At 31.5% G+C, this 15,056-nt stretch overlaps 1 protein-coding gene across 2 annotated transcripts in view; it reads left to right on the top strand.

Moving 5' to 3' along the window:
• LOC106478573 (sex peptide receptor-like) overlaps positions 1-15,056 on the top strand; it is a 239,866-nt gene that overhangs the window by 186,699 nt on the left and 38,111 nt on the right. For both annotated transcript variants that reach the window (XM_022382185.1, XM_013939128.2), the window contains 2 exons: positions 13,639-13,885; positions 14,051-14,105. The gene's annotated coding sequence lies outside the window, so the exon portion shown is untranslated. The remainder of the gene's footprint in view (positions 1-13,638; positions 13,886-14,050; positions 14,106-15,056) is intronic.

Here is a 15,056-nt window from a genome sequence, read left to right on the forward strand (position 1 = left end):
GAGGGAATGCAGCTAGTCATCCCCACCCACCGCCAACTCTTGGGCTACTCTTTTACCAACGGATGGTGGGATTGACCGTCACATTATAATGCACCCACGGCTGAAAGGGCCAGCATGTTTGGTGGGACGGGGATTCGAATAGCAAACGTATTGAACGTAAAATGTAAAAGGAATGTTGAACGTTGCACATAAACGGACATGGCCCTGATAAGGGTATTGAATATCATATTATAAACTTTCAACGCCCTCGTTTGTGTTAGCGTTTAACATTCAAACAATGCATCTATCACATCAATGCAAAGGTCAAGTTTGCACCTGACCCTCCCAGATCCATATGGATCTAAATCCCGATGAAACAGAAAGTGCACAGAAAATCACGGTCGCGCTAAATACTTATTTTAACACGTATATATATATATATAAGTAACTCATTGTAAGTTAATCCAGTAAAACGTTTTGTTTTAATTTTTTCAATTGTCAATATTCTCATATAAAATATTTTGATCTTAAATTCGAAATTATTATCTGTTTCATTAACAAAAAGTACTTAACATATATCAGTTAAGGACCTATTACTTGTTTTATTTTTATCAGTAATCTTATTTTAGTATATTTCTTGATGTTTGAACAGATCTTATTTCAAGACACATTGCTGAATGTATGTTATGATCTGTGCAGCAACACAAACGGTAATACTTTTTTCGGAATTTCTAGTTACCTTACTTACTAATATCGAAACAGATGTCAATGGTAGTCAGATCTGATTATTTAGTTACGATTGTTTAGTTAGTTTAGTGTATATAAGACAGACCGTATATTAAGATAGTTCCTTCTAGTTACTTCACTTACACAGACCACTAAACAGAAATAAAAATTTTAAATGCTATTACTATCTTTCGCTAGTTTTTGTTCTTTTACTGCGACTAAAATTAATTTAATAAATTTAGTAAAAAACATGAATTGTAACTAAATAAATTCATTTGAGGCCTCCAGTCTCTGGATTACCACAATTCAAGTCAAGTTGATGCCATTCTTTCCTTACAGTGAATTAATATATATGCATATATATAAACATAGATTAAGTAAGTCATATTGAAATCATTTTGGATCCTCGCCACGTCGTTACAGTTCATGTCGCCATATCCAGTAATACTCTGTCTGACAATGCGGAACGTATTTTCCATTGTGAAAGACTCTGTCTTAAGACCGTCCAAAACATACCCTTCCTTCCACCATCCTTTCCATAATCCAACGACGGTTTTCCAATACCAATCTTAATAGTCACCCCTCAAAGATATGTTTTATTTTTATGGAATAGCATTAACACCCTTTTAATTTTGCAATTGCTTGCGGTATATAATTGTTGAACGGATATGTCGTGGAATCGTATGACTTATGACGCTTTTTTCAAAGAGAGGTATTTCTTAATTATGTTGTGTAGTATTGCTTGTGGCATGTGAATGGCTTCTGCCATTGACTTTTGTGATTACAAGGTGTCGCACTTTGCTTACCATGTCTGATGCATGATGTGCTACAGGTCTCATTATAGATGGTCCTGGTAACCTAAGTTATTCCATATTCCTTTGTTTTCCAATGACCTGAGTGTATATAAATCTTACGTCAGAAATGGTTGTTATAAACCCTTTCCAAAGGTGATCAACTTTTGCGACGTCATACTATTTACCTTAAGCCAATCAATTTCAAAATGTATTCTGATACATGGCATGCGACTGTGACTTTATATTAAATATAATATATTCAACTCTCTATGCATATGTGTGTGTGTGTGTGTGTTTATCTTAACCAACGTTCAACGTTTGTTTGTTTGTTTTGAATTTCGCGCAAAGCTACACGAGGGCTATCTGCGCTAGCCGTCCCTAATTTAACAGTGTAAGACTAGAGGGAAGGCAGCTATTCATCACCACCCACCGCCAACTCTTGGGCTACTCTTTTACTAACGATAGTGGGAATGACCGTCACATTATAACGCCCCACGGCTGAAAGGGCGAGCATGTTTAGTGTGACGGGCTTCGAACCCGCGACCCGCAGATTTCCAGTCGAGCGCCCTAACCACCTGGCCATGCCGGGCCCTGTTCAACGTTCACTTAATATATTAAAATGGAAATTAGAATTGGCGTTGTTCTATAAGAAAAAAGGAAATAATATTTTCTTGGAAAAAAAAAAAAGAGAGTAAAACCTTCAAGTTTTAAAGTTAACACAACTGCGTCAAATATTTATTGTACAATTGGGAAATTTTGTAGGATCACTTTTTATTTTATTTTTTGTTTGGTCCAACGTTTGAAGAAGACGTCGAGATTTAAAACTGAAACATTACTGCCAGTGGTTAATATATATATATATATATATATAATACACTAGGACATAACTGTGACATCTTATGCTTCCTAGCGAACGCTAAGACAATTTACTTATTTAGGATTTATTTTAACTTCTCCCGTCGGGTCTAGCATTGCCATTCTGTAACATTAGCAATATTTAAATATTACCAACTCTTAAAAACTTAATGATTCATGAATTGCTGCCAGTAAGCTAATTATATCGCATGTAAGCTGATCCATGTGTCTACAAATCCAATTTTAAGCTACCAAAAATTACATGGGACATAAATAACACAGACAGTGTCACCAGTGAAACTATAATAACTAATTTTATGGGTAATACCTGATGATGTTCTTAAACTTATGAATGGGAACAATCTTCATGATGTCACTGTTTCTACTCAAGTTCAGAAAAGTAAGTTAACTCTACGTGCTATACATGTAAGTTTAAGCTTCAACTCATCAAACATTTGTGAATGATTTATAATTTCTATTTTGAATCCAAGGATATTTTAATACGGATGATAAACCAACCTTTGTTATAAATTAATTACGATTGTTTTTTTATGAAAATAAATATTGCTTTATAATGAAGTAACAAATAAATACGTAAATTGTAGCTTGGTAATAACAGTATAGGTTACTTTAGCCTATAGATCAGCAAGCTAATATATTTATTCTAACAACTAACTTAAAATTCATTCTCATTGCCACTATTAAATGGCAGGTACAAATAAATCTCGAGTTTTTAAATTATAAATGACTTTAAAATTACCATTATTTTCTTTACGCAGTCTGATTATGATGAAGAGTCAAAAGCTGTTCAATGTTAGATTTATCACAAAATTTGATAAATACATAAAAACATTTGTAGTTATGTTGGTATTGTATTAGATGTACTGACAGAAAAAGAGACAGACAATGTTTAATATGTTAAATAAAAATCGCAGACTTACCTTTATTCCATACCCATCTCTACTGTCAAAGTTACACTTAGCAATGTAGTAAGAAGTAGTGAAATATAATTTAAGTTGAACTTCCTGAATTCCTGAAAAAAACTGTTTTATCTATATGCTGTCACAGAGTAAATAATAGAAAACGAAGCCCCAATTTTCAAAGATTCAAACTCACTTAAATCACAGGTAATATGTATACATATAGATTTATATAGTATAACATGATTAAATATTTCAACAACGACTGGTCTGAACCAAATAACTGCGAGGTCAATATTAATTACCTAAGCGTGGCGCTTCTTATAGATAGGCGATAAATAGGTTTATCATCACTTCACAAATCATATTGTGTGATAACCAAAATATCAAATAATAGCTTATAGCTGAATTATTATTTGCCACTCCAGTTTAGCAACTTAATTATATTAAAAGCCTTAACTCTTTCATTAACACTACACTGATTAATAGTTGTTAATTTGTTGCATAAGTAAATCCAAATAATTTATTATTGTTTTCAGTCAGTTGCAAATAAGTTACTGCACTTGCTCGATAATTACGTAAGTATTACCTATAGTCGGTGACGTATTGTTCTTAGACAAAACTAGTTCCCTGTTAGATTTGATGGAGTACGTGTTAATGGATTAACATATGGATGACAGTGAAAGATGGCATCAAAACTTGTATCTGTTTTACAACTTCTCTTTATTTGCTTGGAAATGCTACTTTTGCTTGAATATTTCCATCATTTAGTTTAATGAAATATAAACTTCTCGTCCTAGATTATATTGTCGTATTTCAGATGCTCCTAAGTAAACTGAAACTAGCTAAGTTTAAAATTATCTTATGTTTCCGAGCTGGTAACCCTATAACTATAAAGTCATATAGACCGTCTTATCTTTCAACTTAACCTGTATGAACCGTGAAGATGAAGAGCTGAAAGAAAAGGTGAGATTTACAGATTCTGAAATTTTATATAGCAGACAATTAAACTTACCACTGTTGCTTCTCACACTACGCTTAGTAGCCTCATGTTGTATATTTTAATTTATGTTATCTACCTACCTATGGAAGATTCGCTTATTCAGATAAAAATTTTGGAATTTCCAGTTCCGTATAACCTAACGATACACATAATTAACTTCAAGAAGAAAGATTTTTCACTCAGACATGCTGCTTCTCAAAAAACATATGCTGTAAAACTCACTACTTCTGAAAATAGTGTATAATCTATTTAAATGAATTTTCTTAAACATGTATACATGTATTTTAAATATAACTAATTTCTTAAGTTCTAAACTTTATTGTGTTGTTTATAATTAGTACTGAACATCTTACTTATTATTTCTAGTAGTTTCGACAAATTTTTCAACATATTTTTTGTTAGATTTGGTTAAAATAGTTGTTAGAACTTTTACAAATATTCAAATACAATTTTCATTATGTCAATCAGTTCTCACATACTGTATAAACCGAAATATTGTACAGTAAGATATGTGCAATACCATTGCATTATTTACAGTATCTATTAATTAAGTATATATGCAATGTTGACTATAAATGCCCATGCCTAACAAAAACAACGTTTAAGTAATATAAGATTAATTATTATTTAAGCGTTTTTAGTTTGAAATTGGGCAAAGTTGTAAAACATTTGGAATTCATAATAACACATATTGTCTCGGGAGACTATACATATAATATCATCCATTCAAGGAGGTTTATTTTAATAGCATTTGCTTAGTATAGTTATGAATCTCGTCATGAAGAACTGTATTTCTTAGAACGAAGTAAATTAAGTATGTTACTCTTTTCTTACTGTAAATGGAGTAAACTTTAACTGGTTTGTACACATGCTTTGAAATTTTTCTATCAAAATCATTCAAACTAAATTTAGTCTTAACTCTCCTTTACAGGGCCTAATCAATCTGCTCGGATTACATCTCTATCCATAACAAAATATCTTTCCTTCAGAACACCTTAAGAAAAAAATGTGTCACCTTCATTTTTACTAGAAAACTTACACGTAACTTTCTTGTTAAGAAAAGAACTCCACTTTTAATATTCAATTATGTTCCAAGTTCCTATTAATACTTGTTATTCCTTTCCTTGTAAAACAAAGTCTTATTGTTAAAAAACCCTCAGTTACCTACTCAGGTCTTTCCACTCCTAGGTTACACTCCATAGTGTATTCAAATCGTCACTTCGTATCAGTAACTTTTTTTAGAACTAAAGGCGTTGTACCTCCACTCTCACGTTCAAAAGTCGTATTTATATATATACATGTGGTAGCTGTAAAGCCACCTTCATAGGCAAGACTTATTGCCATTTACAAATATATGTCTTGGAACACATGGGGGTTTCTAACGGAACTGGATTTAAACTTTAAACCCCACCTAACTCTCCTTTATATTTTCACAACAAAGCATTATCATCATCACACCCTGTTTCCTTAGAAAACTTTTCAATTCTAACTTATGGATGTAATGATCACGAACTATGGATAAACTTAAGTCTACATATTATGAATAAAAATCATAGCCTCATTAGAAATTCAAACTCGTTCCCCTTACTTTATTCAAATAATTCTTTTTAATTGAATGTTTTATAATTTATTAACACTATTTATTGTATTCTTATATTAATAATTATACTAAAGATTGTTCAATTAGTTATTTTCATAGATTTGCTGAAGATGGAATATGTATAATTTCGAAATGTTCATTAATGATGTTTACAACTGTTGCCATTGATCTGATATTTATTATAAGACGTCTATGTCATTTTAAAATATACATTGTTCAAACGATTTCTGAAGCTTTGCATATGCAGTCATTTGTATTTTAGTACGTTTACGCAAGATCTGGTGGCTAGTACGCTCGACTCGTAATCTGCGGATCTGAATCAAAACCCGTCTCCGAACATGCTCTGCATTTACGCTGCAAAGACGTTATAATGTGACGAGTAATCCCACTATTCTCTGGTAAAGAGTATCCCAAGATTTTGCGGTGGTTGACTTTGACTTGCTGTCTTCCCTCTAGTTTATAACTTCAAAATTACGGACGGCTGGCGTAGATAGCTTCGAGTAGATTTTTTCGAAATTCAACAAACAAACGCTTACACTAAATTATCAATTAATTGTACCTTTAGAGTAAATTAGGTTTTCTCTTACGTCAGCTTAAGGGTTTAGCAAACATTTTTCCTAGACTAAAAGCAGTATGTAATATACACTTATATATAGATGATCGGTGGAACAAATATTTGAAGTGGTGTGAAAACCCCAAACTTCAGTTTTTAAGGTAAATACAGGCTTGATGATATACCTATGTAATGAAATATGTAAAACATAAAAACATCTCGACATTCGTCCTCTCATATATATATAAACATCGTAGCTAAACAATCATATCTGCCTTCTGTTTTCAAACTAGTTAGTAAGATAATGCTGAAAATACATCAAAACTGTCTGTATCTCTGTCGTCGGCAAATCTAGCTAGTATAAATAAACACACAGCTTCACGTAAAAATGTGTGGAGACTAAAGCAAAGCAAAGGTCTGGAACTAATGTTGAAATCTTATAAAGTCTCATAAGGTTTTAAAATTTTTACATCTTACATCTTGCATAACATGGAAGCAACAATTAATCCCAGTAGTTTTACATCATGACATATCATGGGTGACATTTTTAATTTGTCATTAAAACAGTGATGACATGTTTTAGCTTCTTTGTTAATTTGTCCCTTGCGGCTGGTAATCAGAAGTTTGTAAAAATAGCATTTCAGATATATCTTTTTTCTCCCACAAGTCATTGCCCAATAAACTTTTCATTCAATACTAGAACTCTTCAGTTGGACTGGACGATGAGAGACGAAAGATTCTAGGAAAAGCTGTTTATATATGTAGTACTTGTATATATATATATATATATATTTATATATGTAGTACTTATATATATATATATATTTATATATGTAGTACTTGTATATATATATATATATATATATATATATATTTATTATTTATATATGTAGTACCTAAGAACCTACGGTTCAAAAACACCGAAAAACGGTTATGCTGCTTATTTTGATGAACATTCCACCAATAAGGTAATATCCAAACAATACTTTTGTGCATGTATATTTATAAAAAAACCTGTAGTCGTCAAGGAAGAGATGCACTTGGACATGCGAATAGATAGGGGCTGTTTTCCCCATTTTTATTTATCATTTGAAACATTTGAAGTGAATTCTTACTGTAGTGGGCGTAGCGTAAGCTATCTTTAAACTTCTCTAATGTTTGTTTTCTCAACACTACGGCGCCTGTTTCCTTTGCAAAACGCCTACTTTGTACTATTACGATCATTCCCAAAGTTTCGCTGGTTTTTTGATGTTTAAAACATAATATTTTTTAGTATTAACTTTGGCTAATAATATTTATATTCTCATTCAAACTTAATAGCGAAAAAGCTATCCATTATATTATTATAAAAGCACACTAATATTCTGAACACTATTTCATATCTGGATTGTGAACGACTGTTTATTATCCAATCAGCTTCCTTTTTTCTGGAAAAGAATATAATCATGTAAAAAGCCTCACGTCGATTTTCATAATATCTTTGTATAGTTTCAAACATTCAAAATTAAACGAGGTTTCCTTCGATAGGAATGTGTACATTTCATTAAAATATGCTCTTTGATGCTGTAATACATAACATACACGCTTTTACACTTAAATCTGACCAGTCTGTGTGTTTATTGAGTTTATAAGTGTTTCATAGAAGACAACATTTTTACTTATATCATCAGCATTGTGTATAAAGTGACTTGATATCAAGAAGCACAGGGTGACTCTGCTGGTTGAGATTCAACAATAAATAGATTAACTCACAGAATCAGCAGTGAAAGTTGATGATACATATTTTGACTGATCAGCTCAAAGACCCACCAATCTCTAAAGGTTACTGACAAACATTGGTGACCAAACAATATGGACGTTTTTTTGAATATATATATATATATATATATTTCTGAATGAGTAATATTATTAGTAAAAATTCAGAGAGCTGATAATGCATTGTGAAGCTTTGTGCTAAAACAAACATTCTCTACCTGGTGTTGTTTGTTGTAATTTCGATTGTACTGTTGTAGGTATCATGGTGTCATAATTTTCGCCAAAACCTGCATAAAGGTTATTGTGTATGGCCATCCCTGGTAAAATTAAAGAGAAAACAGTTAGTTAAAAGCTCCCATTGCAAACTCTTGGGCTGCTGTAATCGTATAGTGAAATTTGACCGTTACTCTTATAACACATCGAGGGCCCCAAAATGTGAAGTAACGGTTATTCCTTTTTGCTCGTTAATATTTATCATTGCAGTTTATTTTATACTTTTATACTGTTTAGAATGATATAATGTTGTAAATTGAGCAACCAAAAGGGAAACAAAATAGCACTTTAGGAAAGACAGAAAAATCAACCTTTATCCATTTGTGAAAATAAGCTTACCCACTTAATCATTTTATTCAAGCTTCAATAAAAGTTCATAGTTTTAAACACTTGTCACAGTACACTCTAATTATGAAAAGACGATAATTCCGAATTTGACTTTCTTTTGTTACCAAAGTAAAAATATATGTATATATAAAACAATATGAAATACCGAAGTGCAGTATTGTCATATTATATACGTTTGAATGTATTATGACTTTAGCCAATAAAAAAAAAAAACTCACAATGTAAAGAAAACGTATACAACTAATAACTTATGATTTTACGCTTTTTGGCATGACGTGATGAGTTCTACATTCATGAAGATAGAGACTTTTTAAAAATCGCAAGCTAAACACAATTAACAATGTGAGAAGTGTATTCATTGCCGTCTGATTATGTCTTTGCCTCACAATGATATAAAGGTAATCCTTTTTTTTCGTCATCAGGTCATTTTCAATTTGGCATTTTTTTCACACGTGTTCTGAAAACATACTGTATAAATCTGTATAGATCTCCTAGCCCAAATGACCTATTAAATATACTGAAAACCTACACTTGCGTTCCAGATATTACATTTCACTGCATAAATTATTTTGCTGGTGCTCAGTTTTCCTCGAATAAAATAACTGAAAGTGGTATCTAACATCACTTAAACTAGGTACATATATATATATACATGATACATGGAAGATATTTATATAAACTCTGTATATGATATGTAGAAGATATTTATATGAATAATTGCAATATTAAATGTAAATTGGTGAAGCTGTTACTTAATGTTTTTCCTACAATGGAGCACAAGATAAAAAAAACATCTCAATATGGCTAGGATTAATTACAGCACTTTGCTAATGGAAACCTCTAAAGAGAAAGTAAAGACGTTAATAATAACTCAAATACATTTAATTTTAAACTACTCCTTCACTAACATATCACTAATTTGATTATATTTCCCATATTAAACATACTCACACACAAAACCGAACATTTTATGGACAATGAAATCAATTCTTTACCCTCGTCGTTTTATTCACTCTTCTATTTATGTCCAGAAATGTTTTTAGTTTGAATCTAACGTATCAACTATGGAATTGACATTTGATATTTGAAACTGATGATAACAGCACATTTTTTCGTCCTAATGTTCAGTTACGAATAAATCCACGTTTCATCATAGCAGACATTTTGAGCCCTATTTTTTCCTTTCTCTTCTAAGAAGCTCAGTTGGGTTAAGCTTCGTGTCTGTACACGTGTGTTATTTTCGTTGACAGCTGAATTAACCGCATGGGCTCACGAGCAACACGAGGAAATGATCGTAATAGTACAAAGCAGGCTTTTTGCAATGGAAACAGGCGCCGTAGCTTTGAGAAAACAAACATTAGAGAAGCTTATAAAAAGCTTTAGTTACGTATCAGTTGGATCTATATCTATCTGTTTCTATGAATTTATCTCCCGTTTTACAACTATACTTGATTCCTACAAATATTCTTGCACGAATTTGTTAGTTATATATGCCTTTATTGGTGAAATATCTGTCTTCCGTAAAACAAAATGCACCACAACTCATCTACGTGGGTTATTATTCCTAGCTGGTGAACTTTAACATTGGTAGCTTTAAATGTAATAAAAACCTGTGACGACATAATGTAAATCAGTGAATATGGAATTAAAATACTTTTATGCGTCACAAATATTAAAACATTGCACCTGTTCTTTTCTCTTGAGAAAAAGTTTTATACGGTTAAGAAAAAATTAATATTAAGATTTGAATAGTTATATTGCAACCCGTAAACCACAAACAAAAGCAGCATTCTGCATTGGTCATGATGGTCAGCCGGTAAGAAATGTGGCGACGTTTGATTTTATAGTAGATTAAGTTTCGGCTGCAAATAATATTAATGGCTACACTGTACTTTTGACATTTCTGTTACGTTAATGTATCTTGCATTTTCTGTGTTTCTGTTAAAGAAAATGCCATTGACTTCATCTGCCGATTTCACTTACAGTAAGACGAGATTTTTTGCAATTGACGTTTTTTAATTTTTATTTTTGGTATAACCATAGGAATTATTTTTTGTATAATTGTGTAGGTTCTATGTTTGGATGGTGAAATCTTTCTTTTTTGTTCACAAACTAGGACCATGACCCCAAACGAGGAATCGCGTGCTGACGATTGTATGCGTCCCTCTTAATTTGTTTGAAATTATTTCGCTATCAACCACTGTTGAACTTATAATTGTAGCTATTTTAGTGAATTAGTAGTAGTGTTGTGTGTGGTTGTCCAATACTTCCTTAGGAAAATAATCAACTTTAGCCTCTATAACATTTTATATAGCTTTATATAGGTTTGTGTTTTAGTGAACGCTCCCGGAAAAGCTGTAAAGCGAAACGTTGAGTGTTTTATTAAATATAAACAACATTTTGGTGTTATAAGGTCGTTTATTTCTAGGATCAAAAATTAATATAGCCCAAACCAAGAGAGTAAATACTGGTAGCAAAACACCTGCGTATTACTCATACTCTTAGGTATACTGATCTTTGATAATTATCATGACATACGCATTATGTCTACATTTCCACGCAGCTGTTAAGATGTCGTCATATTTTACACGTACTTGACTTGTACACCTGGTGAATCATTGCTGGCTTTGGGGAAATATTCTTTCAGAGTATTTTTCCCTCACATCAGATTTGTCCAGTTGGAGTACTGCCTGAATATCCAACACTTTGCTATGGCAGCGACAATCCATTGAAAATTAAATGCTGCTTTTCCAGCATATTTTAAAGTATATTGTTGCACTGCTGCATCACTCTAATATATTGAACAGTGAGGATCTGAAACTTCCTGGTTTGTTGAATTAAACAATGAAACTTTCATTGCAAATAATTCGGGTATGTAGTATTGTTGATAAGATACAGTGCTCAGGTAGCTATTGATTTTTCTTTGTTTTTTGTCATGCTCAATCCAACACAGCCTAAGTGTTAATAGTATAAAAACAAAAAATTCTCTATGTCCGAGGCATACCTAAAAAGCTATAACTGAGAACATTGTTCTTTATGAGTTAACATAAAGCCATCTCTATCAACCACTTAAAATATATTTAAATGTTGTAGAGCCAGTTCAATATAATTACTCATTGAGCTATATTACGGAAATTTCACCCATATTGCTCAATGGGTTTTCAGTCAGAACCAATAAATTTCAGTTTTCTTCCTCTTAATAACTATTCGATAGGTCCAATTACTCATGGAAGGCTGAATGACTCCTTTTTGGGCAAGCATCTTATCTTATACTTAAAACCATTGCTGCTCGTCTGGTGTAATATTATATTGAATGCTTCATAAAACAGTCATGGTCCTTGTTCATTTGGTATCTATTTAGAGACGTCCTACATAGGTTATTAGCTGATTCTTACCTATGTATATTAATAAATACATCCTCAATTGACAATTCGTTAGTCATATTCGCTGTTGTAGAAGCAGGAACTTGTAATTGTTCAATTTGTAGTTGCTCACACTTTACAACGTGTAGTCTACATTCAATGAAAACAGTCATCGTAGCTTGCTCTTGAACTATTCACTGTCTAATATTAAAAAAATATAGCTGTAGCTTGATAAAAGATTCTGAAAATATATAAAAATAGGAATAGTTATGATAGCAATAAATGGTTTAAGTGTAAAATAAAACAAGAAGCGAGATCAAATATAGATCATCGTCAAAAATATCACAAATGTGTTGAAGCAGTACGTTACAAGAAGCTAAATAGCTCATTGAGACTTATAGTATTCTAAAGGTGATCATTTGTGTTAAAATATATTGCAATGAGTTTATCAGGATTAGACTACTTAACATTTGTGAAGTCTTCCCGGGTTCTTTCAGTTAACATGTGGCCTATGTGTAAACCACCATGCACAGTTTTCACGGATGATACAAATATAGGACAAATTTGAGGCTCAGGAGAAGTTACCTTTTGTATAATATGTACGTTTTGGTCAATGTATTAATGTTCGTTTGTCTGTGTAATATTGTGATGCAGTATGTACATTCTAATGTTAGTGTGACGTTTGTAAAGAATAAAAGAAATCTGTTTAAAAAAATATTTCAGCATTCAATCATATCGAATAATGTAAACATTATTCAAGATAAAATCAAAATTTCCCTAAGCATTTTGATTTTAAAAGCTACTTGTAGCATCATCCCTGTTTTGTTTTTTTAATGATATGTCTCCTCAATGGCTTAGCAGTAAGTTTGAGAGTTTATAATGCTAAAATTTAAAATTTGGTCCACTATGTGGATGTAGCACAAACAGATAATTGTGTAAACAAATAAAATAAACGGACTTTATAATGGAATGGGGATAATAACAATTATAAAAATACGTGTCATGTCATTAGTCTTGGGATTATCATCATCATTTGATTGGTGTATAATCGGCATAGCTTTGTAATCTATAGATTTAGAATGTTACATTGTACGTAATGTACTGCTTAATATATGATTTATGTATTGACTGGTTTATAATATACACTTATGATTATTACTATATTTATACTAAATGAAATATTAATGACGAATAAATTCACAAAAAATTGAAGGAATTCGTCAAATGTACTTGTAGCTTTGTCATCGCCAGTTACGTCATCTACATAACACTTATAAAGAAATGATAGTGCACTATCTTACTGGAAAAAAAAGGTGTTCTTTAAATACTCCATACAATTTCGTAAAGGCTTTAAAATATTTCATTTACTTCTCTCTTTAGACAATATTTTGACTTATTAACCAGAAAAAATGCTCTGTATTCCTCCTTACACTTGATTATAATGAATGTGTCTGTTTTCATTCCCTGTAGGTCAACATCAGATACGATTTGGAGCCATATGACTTACTGATGGAAAAGATAATGATCACCATTAGGAAGTATCTTTGCTTGACATCTTGTTAAGAGGAAGAAAAGGCTTGAGGAGCTATACGGATTACTTCTAGATAATACCAATCAATAGAGTTGCCATTTCTCTACATTAAATAACAACCACAGGATTTAGCGAAGGAACATCTAGGAAGCAGTCTTTGCTCTGTAAAAGAACATTTGATCAAAGGTATGTTATTGTGTTCCGTTTACTCACCAACAAAAATTATTTGTTGATTTTTGAAATTAACATTATTTTTGAATTGTCAACAGAATTAGTTTTACAAAGAAATATAAACAGAAAAGTGTTAGTCAGTTTGACAGCAATTACTAATATTATGTCTTTATGTTAAAGGGGACGTACAAGCCGTAAAAGAAGGCTTGAAATAATACTTTTAAACGCTACCAAGGTAGGTAATAAAATTAATTATGTTTATGTTATCACACGTAAAGCATAGTCATGTTTAACAACTTTCTGATGTACGATCCGATGATCAAAAATAATTATAGTGTCATTACAAGACAGATAGATTAATATAGAATAATAACTTGATCAATAAATTCAAATATATTTTAAATTTAAAATATTTGGTCAGTTTGCTTAGCATTTACATATAATTGATATTTTTCGAATAAGAATTTGGTTGCATTTAGAAATTCAAAGTCATTGACTGCTCTAACTGTTTTATTTTTTAACTAAACAAGAATGTTTTGAATATAGAAAAATCTCTATGTTGCTGAAATCAACGAATCCTAGGTGTCTGCAATACTACTTTTGTCCTTAACTTGATACCGAAGTCATTGGTTTAAGAGCGAATATACATAAACATAAATAACCATATCAAATATTATGCTACAGTTCTTGAAGTTCTGATTTTACAAACCATATTGGTATATAAGCTCTTCTAATATAGCTCGTGAGTTTCGAAGTGACTCCGTTTCAAAGACACAAGTAAAGAAAAAAAAACATTAAGAATGACGTTCTGTCCACTAAACAATATATAATGTACACTATTAAAAGCAAATGAAGACTAATTGGATATTTCTATGTTCTAGCTATGACAATGAACAACACAACCACTGTTATTAGATTATGTCAAAGGCACACCTGAGTTAATTTTTATGTAAAACATGTATCAGATCATCTGATTTGATCTGCAGATTTCAGTGGTACTAAAAAGAGAAGGGGACATTGTGTGTTCTTACTTAATAGTTTGAACAACAGCAGCGTTTGTAAAATTATCTAGACAGAAATATGCCAGGACCCAAAAGAAAATATTTAGACATTTCAATGGTAGGGTGGGAAATAGTTCAATTACAATTTGGTCAAATATAACAAATCGTTGCAAATGGATAGAAGT

Source organism: Limulus polyphemus, unplaced genomic scaffold (genome assembly GCF_000517525.1).
Source record: "Limulus polyphemus unplaced genomic scaffold, Limulus_polyphemus-2.1.2 Scaffold226, whole genome shotgun sequence".
Lineage (NCBI taxonomy): Eukaryota > Metazoa > Arthropoda > Merostomata > Xiphosura > Limulidae > Limulus > Limulus polyphemus.